This window comes from Somniosus microcephalus, unplaced genomic scaffold, assembly GCF_052327205.1.
Source record: "Somniosus microcephalus isolate GS21.2 unplaced genomic scaffold, FLI_Smic_1.0 unresolved_chr2, whole genome shotgun sequence".
In the NCBI taxonomy this organism is placed as follows: Eukaryota; Metazoa; Chordata; class Chondrichthyes; order Squaliformes; family Somniosidae; genus Somniosus; species Somniosus microcephalus.
The window spans coordinates 3,788,592-3,803,153 of NW_028225180.1; positions in this window are offsets into that span (position 1 = coordinate 3,788,592).

Genomic DNA, 14,562 nt, shown 5'->3' on the forward strand with positions numbered 1-14,562 from the left:
GCTGCGTGTAACGGCGCCCGATCCGATAATGCCCATTTACCGCCACCCACCGAGACGAATTTCTAGGCCCTTGTCTGCAGACATCGGCAGATATCAAATGTCACAGCCGACTTAGATTTTGCCTCTCAAAAGCTCGGCTTTAACCCATTCAGAGTAATTTGTTGTCTTCCGTGTCAGATTCCTCTACTCCCTGACCTACACTGTCTCCCGGTTCGGCAATCACTCGATTTTAAATTTCTCTTCTTTGGCTTCAGCCCCAAGTCATTGCCAAGTCTCCAGTAATGAACTTGCAACCCGAAAATGCCAGACGTTTGTTTGTTTATGATTAGTATTTTACCATAAGTTCTTTTCACCCCCCAGGGCTGTAGTTGGATTCTTAGAATTGGCATCAAGTGGAGCAGGCACAGGCGAAGGGTAGAGTTTGGCTCGGACTTTAGCACAAAACACCACCACCCCCAATTTACCACTTCAAATCACACAATATCTGGAGTTGGACATAAAAAATACACTATTGCGATCTGGACGTCGCTGGCAAGGCCAGCATTTATTGCCCACGCTAATTGCCCTGGAGAAGGCGGTGGTGAGCCGCCTTATAGAACTGATTGGCTTGCTAGGGTATTTCAGAGGGCAGTTAAGAGTCAACCACATTGCTGTGGGTCTGGAGTCACATTTCGTCCAGAATGGTTAACAATGGCAGATTGTCTTCCCTAAAGGAAATTCGTGAACCAGATTTGTTTAACTGCAATCCGGTATTTCATGGTTAGCATTAATGACACCAGATTTTTATTCCAGATTTGTTTAATAAATTTAACTTAATTCCCCAGCTGGTGGGATTTGAACTACAGGATCACTCGCCCGGGCATTTGGTTTACTAGACAAGCAACATAACCACTATGCTACCATACCCTTCAAATATATCGCTGTTCCAGCATCATTACTGGTTCAAATGCATGCAATTCCTTCCGTAAGATTATTGTGCGAGCACATTCACCACACGGACTGCAGCAGCTCAAGATGAAGGCCTTCCATTTTATCATGGGTAACTAGGAATGGGCAAGTAATGCCGGACTTAACAGCGGCACCAATATCCTGAGAACAAATAAATATAAATAATAAAATGGGTATAAAATCAATGATTTTGGATTTCATTGATTGAAACCAGGCGATACATATAATCCATGCAGACGTCATGCTCCGATAAACAATTTGTCAAAGCAACTTGGCTCATCAATTGTATGGTTTTATGATTGATCCTACTCACACTTTCCCAATTTCCCTATCCTTTCAAAAGGCGTTTGTTAAAGTACCACGTAATATCATCATTGAAGCCCGTTGGATTACAGGGGCAATGGCAACATGGCTCGGAAATTGCCTAAGAGACAGACAGTAGTGGTAAACGATTGTTTTTCAGAGTGGAGGGAAATATAAAATGTTGCTCCCCAGGCGTCGACATTGGGACCATTGCTCTTTTCATGTATATCAATACATGGGCTTTGGTATACAGCACAAAATTTCAACGTTTGCAGATGATAGGAAAATCGGAAAGGTTAATTAACAGTGAGAACGTTAGTAACAGACTTCAAGAGCATGCAAGATACACTGGTGAAACGGGATGCTTCATGGCAGAAAAACTTAACCCAGAGATGAGTGAAGTGATACATTTCTGTAGAAAGTATGAGCAGAGGCATAAAAACTAAACGGTACAATTTTAAAGTGGGTGCACGATCAGAGAGAGCTGGGGAGTATTATAAATTTTTTGAAGGTGGCTGGACAAGTAGCGACAGATATTAATAAAACAGACGGTGTCCTTGGCTTTACAAACAGAGACACAGAGTAACAAAAACCAGGGAGAAATGCTAACCTTTTCTAAATCACAGGTTATGCCTCAGCTGGAGCATTGTGTCCAATTCTGGGCACCACACTTTGCCAAGCATGTCAAGGATTAGAAAAGGTGTAGAGATTTATCAAATCACAGAAATCACAGAAACCTCACAGTACAGATAGAGGCCATTTCGGCCCATCGAGCCTGCACCGACACATATCCCACCCGATCCCCGTGTTTGCGTGGGTTTTCCGGCCTGTTATCAGGGATCTGGGACTTCAGTTACGCGGAGAGACTGGAGAAGCTGGGTTTGTTATTTATAGAGCAACGAAGGTTAAGGAAAATAGAATTAAAGATCATGGAAATGTACGGCACAGAAGGAGGCTATTCGGCCCATCGTGTCTGCCCCGGTCTCAAAAGAGCTGTCCAGCTGACCCCACATTCCAGTTCTTGGTCCAGATCCTAGCAAGTTGTGACACTTGAAGTGCACATCCCAGGGCTTTTTAAAGTGATGAGGGTTTCTGCCTCTACCATCCTTTCAGGCCGTGAGTTCCAGACTCCCACCACCCACTGGGTCGAAGGAATTTTCAACTCTCCTCGAATCCTTCTACAAATTAAGTTTAATCTATGCCCCTGGTTATTGACATCTCTGCGAAGGGAATAGCTGCTTCATATCCTCTCTATCCAGGCCGCACATAATTTTATGCACCTTATTTAAAACACTCTCTCAAACTCCTCTGATTTGTACAGATCGAGCACAACCTCTCTGCGGTTATATTCTATGCCTTGGCTAATAAAATATAGTATCCTCTATACCTTCTTAACCACCTACCCACCTGACCTGCTATTTCATGGGTCTGTGGACATGCACTTCGGGTCGCTCTGTTCAACTACATTTCTCAGTATCCTACCAATTATTGTGTAATCCCTTGCCTTGTTAGCCCTCCCCAATTCTCCAGATTGAATTCCATCTGACACTTTTCCCGCCACCTGACCAGTCCATAGATATCTTCCTGCAATCTACAGCTTTCTTCCTCACTATCACCCACACCGTCTAATTTGGTATCATCTGCAAACTTTTCAATCATGCCCCTTACATTGATGTCTAAGTCATTGATGTATACCACAAAAAGCCAGGAACCTATCACTGAGTCCCGCAGAAACCCAATTCAAACAGCCTTGCAGTCACAAAAAACACACTTCGACAATTGCCCTTTACATCCTGCCACTGAGCCAATTTTGGATCCAACTTGCCACGTTCCCTTGGATCCCGTGAGCTTTTACTTTTTTTACCAAGCTGTCATTTTCGACGTTGTCAAATGCCTTGCTAATAGCTATGTGGACTACATCTAATGCAGTACCCTCATCGATGATCCTCGTTACTTCCCTATCAAATTCAATCAAGTTACTCAGACACAACCTTATATTGTCTCTCTTAACAGCCTGGGATAGAATTCATCTGGGACTGGCAATTTAGCTATTTTCAAAGTAGCAAAACCTCTTAATAATTCCCCTCTCTCTATGCTTATCCTATCTAATATTTCACAGCCATCCTCTTTAACTACAGTGTCTGCAATGTCCTTCTTTTCTGTGAATACAGTCAAAAAGTATTCCTTAAGATCCATACTGATGTCTTCTTCCTCCACACACAGGTTATCTTTTTGGTCTGTAATAGGTCCTACACATTCCTTAGCTATCCTCTTGCTCTTTATGTTTTTATAAAACATCTTTGGGTTTTCCTTGATTCATCTTGTTAATATTTTTTCCTTCCATCTCTTTGCATTCACTGAGACATGGCTAATGAAAATTCAGGACTGTGAATTAAATATTGCAGGTTATAACATATTTAGAAAAGATAGAGAGAGGGAAAAGGGAGGTGGAGTAGATGCACTTATTTGGTATAAATAATGGCAGTAGATCAAAGTGACGCAGGTATCAGAAAGATAGTAATAGAATACATGTGGATAGAGATGAAAGATTTTGGGGCAGAAATTCCTCCCCAAACGCGTGAGTACGGAAGGGGTACTCACGCGTCTGGCCGGAGGAAATGCCGGTTTTCAGCATGCAGAGCACATGCGCTGAAAACCGGCATTTCCTCCCCTCTCACACAAGAGATGAAGAGGCTAGCGCATGCGCTGTAGGGGGCAGTTCCTGCGTCTTGGATTTCCTCGGTTTTGGGGGATTTGCACATGTCTAAAGGCCTCCGGTCTATGGAGAAAGACGATGCAGACATAGAAATCGGGCAAGGGGACTGTGACATACTTGAACATATTAGCATCGAGAGGGAGGAGGTGCTAGCGGTTTTAGCAGGCCAAAAAGTGGATAAATCCCCAGGCCCGGACGAGATGTATCCCAGGCTGCTGTGGGAGGCAAAGGAGGAGATTGCAGGGGCTCTCACACAAATTTTCAGAACCTCTCTGGCCACAGGGGATGTACCAGAGGACTGGAGAACAGCTAACGTAGTACCATTATTCAAGAAGGGTAGCAGGGCTAAACCAGGGAATTACAGGCCAGTGAGCCTAACATCTGTGGTAGGGAAATTATTGGAAAAAATTCTGAGGAACAAAATTAGTCTCCACTTGGAGAGGCAAGGATTAATCGGGGATCGTCAGCATGGCTTTGTCAAGGGTAAATCATGTCTGACAAATCTGATTGAATTTTTCGAGGGGGTGACTAGGGGGGTGGATGAGGGAAATGCTGTGGATGTGGTTTACATGGACTTCAATAAAGCTTTTGACAATGTCCCGCATAGGAGACTGGTCAAGAAGGTAAGAGCCCATGGGATCCAGGGTGCCTTGGCGCGTTGGATCCTAAACTGGCTGAGTGGCAGGAGGCAGAGGGTGATGGTCGAAGGTTGCTTTTGTGATTGGAAGCCTGTGTCCAGTGGGGTACCTCAGGGATCGGTGCTGGGTCCCTTGTTGTTTGTGATCTACATAAATAATTTGGATGAGAATGTAAAAGGTATGATCAGTAAGTTTGCAGATGACACGAAAATTGGTGGGGTGGTCAATTGCGAGGAGGAAAGCCTCAGGCTACAGAACGATATAAACGGGTTGGTCAGATGGGCGGAAAAGTGGCAAATGGAATTTAACCCTGAAAAGTGCGAGGTGATGCATTTTGGATGGACAAATAAGGCAAGGGAATACACAATGAGTGGTAGGACCCTAGGAAGTACAGAGGGTCAGAGGGACCTTGGTGTACATGTACATAGATCCCTGAAGGCAGCGGAACAGGTAGATAAGGTGGTTAAAAAGGCATATGGGATACTTGCCTTCATTAGCCGAGGCATAGAATATAAGAGCAGGGAGGTTATGATGGAGCTGTACAAAACGCTGGTGAGGCCACAGCTGGAGTACTGTGTGCAGTTCTGGTCGCCTCACTATAGGAAGGATGTGATTGCTTTGGAGAGGGTGCAGAGAAGATTCACCAGGATGTTACCTGGGATGGAGCGCCTCAGCTATGAAGAGAGGCTGGACAGGCTGGGGTTGTTTTCCTTGGAGCAAAGAAAGCTGAGGGGGGACCTGATTGAGGTGTACAAAATGATGAGGGGCATAGATAGGGTAGATAAAGAGGAACTTTTCCTCTTAGTAGGGGGGTCAATAACAAGGGGGCATAGATTCAGGGTAAGGGGCAGGAGATTTAGAGGGGATTTGAGGAGGAACTTCTTCACCCAGAGGGTGGTTGGAATGTGGAACTCAATGCCTGAAAGGGTGGTAGAGGCAGGAACCCTCACAACATTCAAGAAGCATTTGGATGAGCACTTGAAATGCCATTGCATACAAGGCTATGGACCAAATGCTGGAAAATGGGATTAGACTGGACAGGGATGGATGGGTGGCGCAGACACGATGGGCCGAAGGGCCTCTTTCTGTGCTGAAAACTCTATGACTCTATGACTCTATGACTCTAAAGCACACGTGAGTATTTATTTTTACAGGTAAGTGGTGTTTTAGTGCAATTTAGAATTTTTTTTTCCACAGGTTTATTGTTTTAAAAAATGTACAATAAGGTAAGTTTAGTTTCAGACCCTTTTTATTAAAAATTTATTTTTTCAAAAAAAAATATTATTATTTAAATTTTTTTAACTTATTTATACTTAATTTAATGATTGGGATGTTTTTTTAAATTTTATTTAAAGTTTAAGTAGTGCTTTGGGGTGCAGTACTTCTCATGAGTTTGACAGTTCTTGCTCTCAAACTTATGAATGAAGTTTCCCCGCCCCTGATTGGCTGAACAGTGCTCACCTGATCCCAGCCAGCACATCGCACTAACTACGCCGCTGGGTTAGGTTAGCACAGCGCGCCGACATCAGAACCTGGCCAATGAAAGGAAATCCACTGCGGGCCAGGTTTCAGATGTCGGCGCGCAGGATGAGCGCACATCGGGGGCTTGCCCGCGCGGCAAGCCCCCGACACCAAGTTCTGGGCCAATAAAGGATCAGTCACGCTAATAGTGTAGTCAACAGACCACCTAATAGTGGAAGAGAGTTGGAAAAAGTAAAATGCAGACACATTCGGGAAATTAGTAAAAAAATAAAATAATAATAATGGGGAATTTAAATACCCAGATATCATTTGGGCAAAAGAGGCAGACAAGGGGAATGAGGGAATGGAGTTCCGAGAATGTGTACAAGACTCCTTTGTTACCAATATTTTAAAAGTCCAACAAGGGAGGATTCACTATTGGATCTAGTAATGGGGAATGAAACAGAGCATATTAGAGAAGTAAAAGTAGGGGAACATCCAGGCAATAGTGACCATTATATAATACGCATTAAGATTATAATTGAGAAGGGCATAGGTGTGATAACGGCCAGGGTAATGGATTGGGTAACAGCTGATTTTGAGGGGCTGAGAATCACTCTTAGGAAATAAAATGGCCAAAATTCGCAAGCAATGATGTAGAAGAGCAATCCTGCCTACCTCTGTAGCCTTCTTCATCGCTACAACCCTCCCTATCACTTTAACATCCTCCTGCTCTATAACCCTCCGTATATCTGTAACCTACTCCAGCCATACAACACTCCCTATCTCTGTAAACACCTCCAGGCATACAACACTCCCTATCTCTGCATCCTCCTCTCCTCCCTACAACCCTCCCTATCTCTGTCACCTCAAGTCAGATTTAACAAAGACACGGGAGAGGGTTTATGCAGCAAAAGGGCTGAGAACGTGCAGAGATGGTCGATATTATGGAGGTGGTAGTAGGCAGGACTTATGGTTCAGAGGATATGTGGTCGGAACTCAACTCAGGTTCATAGAGAAAGCCATGGTTACAAACAATCTGGTTCATTCTCAGACATTGGCCACGGGTGGGGGACTGAACTGGTAGATAAAAAATGGAGTTTGTAATGAGGACTGAAGGCAATAATACAGTGAGATGTGGTGTACAGATCTTATTGCTGGATGTAGAGAATTAACAGGAACACCAAACGCAGCACAGATGAGAGAGTAACTTCCAAGAATAATAATACAGCATGCAATGTTTTGCAGAGTTAATAGCTGGATACAGAGACATAGCAGAAACAGCAATCGCAGCAAGGAGGGCAGAGAAAAAGGTAAGAAGAGTAATGCAGTTAAACACGGTTTTTGGAATTAATAGCTGGATAGAGAGACTTACCAGCAACACCAACAGCAGCAAGGAGGGGGTAGTAAATGCACTGAATAATCAGAAGTGCGTAAAAGATCTTATTTGATAATGATAGATAATCATAAAAGTCAGAAAACATGTCCAACGCCAAGGAGAAACTCTTGCCCATTGATGTAACATTCCAATCTACTGAATTCAGATTCTGATCCATTGCTGTAACATTCCAATCTAGTGTTCTCAGATTCCAACTCATTCTCTGTTGAGCAGCGCACTGATCACTGTTACTGCTGCATGTGATGCTTTCACTGAAACTATGGGATAACACATTGAAAGGAATTCCGTATTAATAAATGAGGGAAACCATGCACTGATGCAATTAGGGTCCACAGAGAATGATATTAATTACAGTCACTGAACAAACTGCTTCAGCTAAGCCGTGGAGACTGACATTAATTACAGTCACAGAACAAACAGCTTCAGTTAACAAATGCAGACTGACATTAATTACAGTCACTGAACAAACATCTTCAGTTAACCTATTGCAATCCAGCACGTATTGTATCACAGTAAAATAGAACATTTCCGCGATCCAAATGACATGTATGAGGTTTGTTGAGGGAAAGAGTGGTGGAAATATCGCGGGATCTGCCCAGAATCTTTCAATCCTCCTTGGATATGGGAGTGGAGCCAGAGGATTGTAGGGATGCAAATGTTACAACCTGTTTAAAAAAGGAGAGAGGGTTAAACCCTGTTACTACGTGCCAGTCAGGCTAACTGCAGCGGTGGGGAAACTTCTAGAGGCCATATAGCCGGAGAAAAGTATCTGTCCCTTGCAAATAAACTGGCTTAATAAGTGACAGCCAGCACGGATATGTTAACGGCAAAGTGTGTCTGACAAACTAGATTGAATCCTTGGATGAAGTAACGGAGAGGATTGATGAGCGCAATGTGGTTGACATTTTTGCAGGAATTTAAAAATGCATTTGATAAAGTGTCTTTGAATAAACTTGTTAAGACCAAAGGGACAGTGGTAGTGCGGTTCTGCCATTGGCTAAGAGACAGAAAACAGAGAGTAGTGTTGAATGGTTGTTGTTCAGACTGCAGGGAAGTATACAGTGGTGACCCACAGGGGTCGCTAATCAGACCACTGACCATTTTGGTCAATATGAAGCAAACTGTCTTACATATATATTTATATATATACAAAGGGCATAACTTGAACTTTTGCTGATGACACAAAACTAGGAAATGTATTAAACACTGAATGGGATAGGAGTAGTCTTCAGGAGGACATAGACAATCTGGCGAAATGAGCAAATTGATAAAAGGTGTCCTCAACAGTGTTATTAAGTGGTACCTACTCACCAATAACGTACTCACGGACGCTCAGTTTTAGTTCATCCAGGACCACTCCGCTCCAGACTTCATTACAGCCTTAGTCGAAACATGGACTAAGAGATTAATTCGAGAGCTGAGGTAACAGTGACTGCCCTCCACATCAAGGCAACATTTGACCAAGTGTGGCATCAAGGAACTCTCGTGAAATTGAAGTCATTGGGAATGAGGCAGAAAGTTCTCCATTGGCTGGAGTCATAACTAGCACAAAGGAAGATGGCTGCTTCATCAATGACCGTCCCTCCAACATAACGTCAGAAATGGGGATCTTCTCTTATGATTGCAGTTTTACCTTCCAGTCACAACTCCTCAGGTAATGAAGCTGTCAGTGCTCGCATGCAAGAAGACCCTGACGACATTCAGTCTTGAGCTGATAAGTGGCAAGTAGCACTCGCACCACACAATTGCCGGGCAATGACGATCTCTAACACGTGTCACCTCCCCGTGACATTCAATGACATTCCCATCGTCAAATCCCCCACCATCATTGTCCTGAGGGAGACCATTCACCAGAATTTTAACTGGACCGAGACCAGCCACATAAACAGGGTGGCTACAAGAACAGGTCAGATCCAGGTCAGCACAACAACCATTCACCACTACTCTCCGACACCCCAAAGCCTTTCCACCATCTACAAGGCACAAATCAGGAGTGTGATGGAATACTTTCCACTTGTCTGGATGAGTGAAGCTCCAAAACACTCAATATTCTGGACATCCTCCAATATAAAGCAGCCCACTTTATTGGCACACATCCTCCATCTTAAACGTTCACTCCCTCCATCACCGGCGCACCATGGCTGCAGTGTGTACCATCTACAAGATGCACGGCAACAACTCGCCAAGACTTCTTCGACAGCACCTCCCAAACCCGCAACCTCAAACACGTAGAAGGAGAAGGGTAGCAGACGCATGGAAGGATCACCACCAAGTTTCCTTCCAAGTCACACACCTTCTTGATTTGGAAGTATATCGCCGTTCCTTCATCATCCCTGGTCAATATCCTGCAACTCCCTCCGTCACAGCACTATGGGAGTAAAGTAGCCTCACGAGCTGCAGCGGTTCAAGAAGGCGGCTCAAAGCCACATTCTAAAGGGCAATTAGCAATGGCAATATTTGCTGCCCGTGCCAGCCATGGCCACATCCCATGAATTAATAAAAATGTATAAACGACAGATGAAATTTAATGCAGAGAGGTGTGTAGGCTAAATCTGGGAGGAAAATGAGGAGAGGCAATATAAACTAAAATGTACAATTTTAAAGGTGGTGCAGGAAAAGAGACACCTGGGAGTTTGCATACACAAGCCTTTGAAGATGGCAGGACAAGTTGACCAGATTGTTAAAAGAAACATATGGGATTCCTAGCATTATAAATAGAGGCAAAAAATAAAAGCATGGAAGTTATGCTGAAAAATTATAAATCACTGGTTCGGCCCCGGCCGGAGCATTGTGTCCAATTCTTGGCACCACCCTTTAGGAAGGGTGCCAAGGTCTTGGAGTGGGCACAGAGGAGATTTACTGCAGTGGTCCCAAGGCTGAAGGTCTTAATTTATGCGGAGGTACAAGAAATGCTGGAATTATTCTCCAGAGAGCACGCAATATAAAAGGGAGATATATTGAAGATGTTCAAATTTATTACGGGTTTCATAGTGTAAATAAGGAGAAAAAAAATCTACAGGCAGGAGGGTTGCTAACCGAAAGACAAAGGTTTAAAATAATTGGGAAAAGAACCAGAGGGAAGACGAGAAGAATTTGTTCTACGCTGTGAGTTGTTATGATCTGGAATGCACTGCCTGAATAGGTGATCGAAGCACATTCAATATTAATTTTCAAAAGTGACCGGGATCAGCACTGTAAGTGAGGGATTTGCAGGTCTGTGGGAAAGGAATAGGGGAGTGGCACTAATGGAATAGTCTTTGAATGAGCCGACACAGGCTCCATGAACTGAAGGCCTCCTTCTGTGCTGAATGATTCTGTGATTATGTGATAACAGAAGCCATTGAGTCCTGGTCTCGTGTGTAGATTCGGCCTTCTGCAGTTTTTGAGCTGGATTCTAATCGTTACTTGTAATCTTATAAAGTCGACAGCAGAAAAGCAAACACAAAGTGCTGGTGAGATAAGGTGTGTTGACAAATTTATAATAGAGTTTATAAAAACTGAAATCATGAAAAAATTATGAGAACAATATAGAGGCCATGAATATAAGTTATTCACTTATAAATGCCATCAGGTATTCAGGAGAAACCTCTTTACCCAGAGAGAGGTGAGAATGTGGAACTCGCTACCACAGAGAGTGGCTGAGGTGAATGGAATTGATCCGTTTAAGGGGATGCGTGATAAACAAATGGAGGAGAAAGGAATAGAAGCTTATGCTGATAGTTTAAGATAAAGAGGGGTGGGAGGAGGTTCGTATGGGGCATAATCACCGGCATGGAGCAGTTGGGCCGAATGGCCTGTTTCTGTGCTGTACATTCTTTGTAATCTATTTAGAGGAGCATGAAGCCCCGATCTGATCACAGGCCTTGCCTGGTTTTAATCAGTGAAGTAAAAATCATTGATTATAATCCTATTACATTATTTATATCTATTGTTCTCAGGATATCCTTTCTTGAGGTAAGCAACACATGGATGCGGAATCAGCAGAAGATGAGCTCAGGCATGGGCGGAGATGGCCGATGTTATGGAAGTGGAAATCAGGATGGAGACTGACCGTGACGCCTCGCTACGTTCAATAGCAACACTCAGCGCTAGCCCCTAAGGAACTGCCCGAGGAAGCCGGATCCCTGTGAGAGACAGAATCTTACAGGGTGAACAGTAGGTGTTTTGTTATAACAGGACTGATTATCACAAACACAGTCTCAGATTAATGGTCAGGTATTTGATACTTTGGGAATGACAACCATGTTAGTTTAAACTGTTCCCCTGGCAGGTACAGCACGGCGTTAGATACAGAGTAAAGCTCCATCTACACTGTCCCACCAAACTCTCCCAGGGCAGGTAGAGTACGTGGTTTGATACAGAGTAAATCTCCCTCTACACTGTCCCATCAAACACTCCCAGTGCAGGTACAGCATGGGTTAGATATAGAGTACTGTACCATACTCTGTGTATGAGGTGCTCAGTACCAAATCGCTTGTGAGTTCAGCTAACACAGCACAGGTCTGGGATGCAGCCTTAGCCTTTCCTGCTTTGTGTGTGTGAGGGGCTCAGTACCACTTTCTTCCTGGCACCTCTCTACCGTCCTTCCAAAAAGTGGCTTCTATTTAGTTGGCAAAAGCTCAGCTCTGTGACATTATTGGAGATATTAAATCTGGGAGCACAACCAGTAATAAAGCACATTCTATTAAAGGACCATGAACAACTCAAATGGCACAAATCACACAGAATATTACAGAAGTAAGAATGAAACACATCTCCCTCTCTCTATAATCTGCTTCTCACTCCGCGTGTGTCTGCTATCATCGATCACTCCTTTATGTCTGTTACCCCCTCTCTCTCCCTTTCTATATCTAATAATCTCTCCTCTCGCTGTAGCATGATCTATCTCACCCCGATCTCTGTCATCCTCCCTCTCTCCCTACATAAACATAATAATCTTTCCTCTCTCTATCTCCTATCTCTCCTTTATCTCCATCACACTTTCTCTCCCTACCTATATCTATTAATCTATCCTCTCTATATATCCATTTACCTCTCCTCTCTATTTCTGTCACATTGTACATCTTCGTCTCTCCAAAGGAGATTGACAAGATAGGTTCTGAAAGGTTGATTCCCCTGGCTGGAGTGTCTAGATCTAGGGGTACAATCTCAGGATAAGGGGTAGGGCATTTAAGACTGAGATGAGGAGGGATTTCTTCACACAGAGAGCTGTGATTTTTTGCAATTCTCTGCCACAGTGGACTTTGAAAGATGATTCGTTGTGTATATTCAAGGCTGAGGTAGATGTCTTTGGACTCTAGGCGAATCAATGGTATGGAGAGTGGAGTTGAGCTCCTCATTCCATTGGCTGGTGCAGCTGGCAATCATACGTGGCTGCACGCACTGTAATAATTTTACCTATTTCAATGCTATCACCTCTCATTCTTCTAAACCCTAGAGAATAAAGGCCTGTCTACTCAATCTCTCCTCATAGGACAATCCCCCCATCTCAGGAACCATTCTGGTGAACCTTCCTTGCACACCCTCTATGACAAATATATCCTTCCTTACGTAAGGAGACCAACACTGTACACAATACTCCAGGTGCTGTCTCATCAGGGCCCTATATAACTGCAGTAAGACGTCTTTATTCTTTTACCACTTAGAGCACAGAGCAATCCTACCCGACCATTGGCCCAGAGCGTGTCCTTAACCATCAATCCACACACACTTATGATAAAACTGTCAGCCAATCAGATGAAGCTCTCGCCCACCCCGCCCCCAGTGGCACCGTATCCTGCGCTGTCTGCAGACACTGGCGCTCTGGCCATTGCCCCCCACACCCCGCCCGCCGCTCCAGCTCTCCACATTCAGCTGCCTGTGAATGCGACTGCGCGGGGCCTTGCAGAGGACTACGCAAACATGCATCCGCGCAGCTTTGCGGGAACATTGGGGCAAGCTCGTATTAATGTAAATGATTGGGAAAGTCAGGAAAGAGTCGTAAATTGATAAGCTTTCTCTTGGCGATGTTTGTTTCATTGCCTATACTGAACAATAAGGAAACTGAATTTTATAGCCTGGCCATTACCCGAGACATCGGGACCACACAGAGGGAGATGAACAAAGATCTCCAGACACCAGACGATCTTTCGATAAGATCACCTGAAAGCCCGAGAATGGCTTGGATCAGATGTCAGGTGTGTCGTGATATTGGGCTGCCATTGAGTGCGTGAACGAATGAGTCTCAAACATGCTCCGTTATCGACAACAGCACAATATGAAAAGGCTAATATGGCTCAGGAGAGTGAGACACTTTTTAAATAATAAAGGCCATGACACAGTCTGCAAAGAGAAATCGATTTTAAATATTCAGGATAGAGTTAAACACCCTGTCAGTGGCATTAACATTAAAAGTAAAGAGAATGCTGATCAAATTAGGATTTCCTTACAGCTACATTGGTCGTCAGCTTCAAGGCCTCCACTAAGTTCTGAACAAAGAAAGCTTGTAGGGAGGCTGAAAACATCAAAAATAAGGGAGGCCGAGACCTGACTCTGTCTGGACAAGGTGGCCGTGGTTGTATCAATATCAGCTACACGCTGAAGGTGTGAGACCAGGAGGCCATACCTTGCAGGTTCCATAACAAATCATGGATACAAGTGAGAGTCAACCTCCATGAGGAAGCATAAGACATCAAAAGTGTTTAAATTGTAATCAGTGAAAAACCGAGGTACAGCATCTCAAAGGCATAAATTCGGTGGTAATAGAGAAAGAACCCTAAAGCAGGTTCCTTGGGAAGATTGGGAGTCCTGTATGTGGGAGACCAGGAGGACTCCGCTGAAGCAGGTGAGATGGGACACACCCTGACCGCAAATATTAAATTGGTCACTGAATTCATAGGGTTCAGTTGAAGAGTTAATATCACACTAGGACAAAAAGTAATTCGACAACATTGTAAAAACTTCGATATAAACTTGCAAGATAACAAATGTTTTATGTTGATAAGTAATATGAACTATTGCTTTGCCAATTACAAAGGCTTATGGTGATCAACGTAACACTAAAATCTTTGTGAGAAGAAAAAGGCATCCCAGCTCAAAAACAGATATCTACCTGTCCA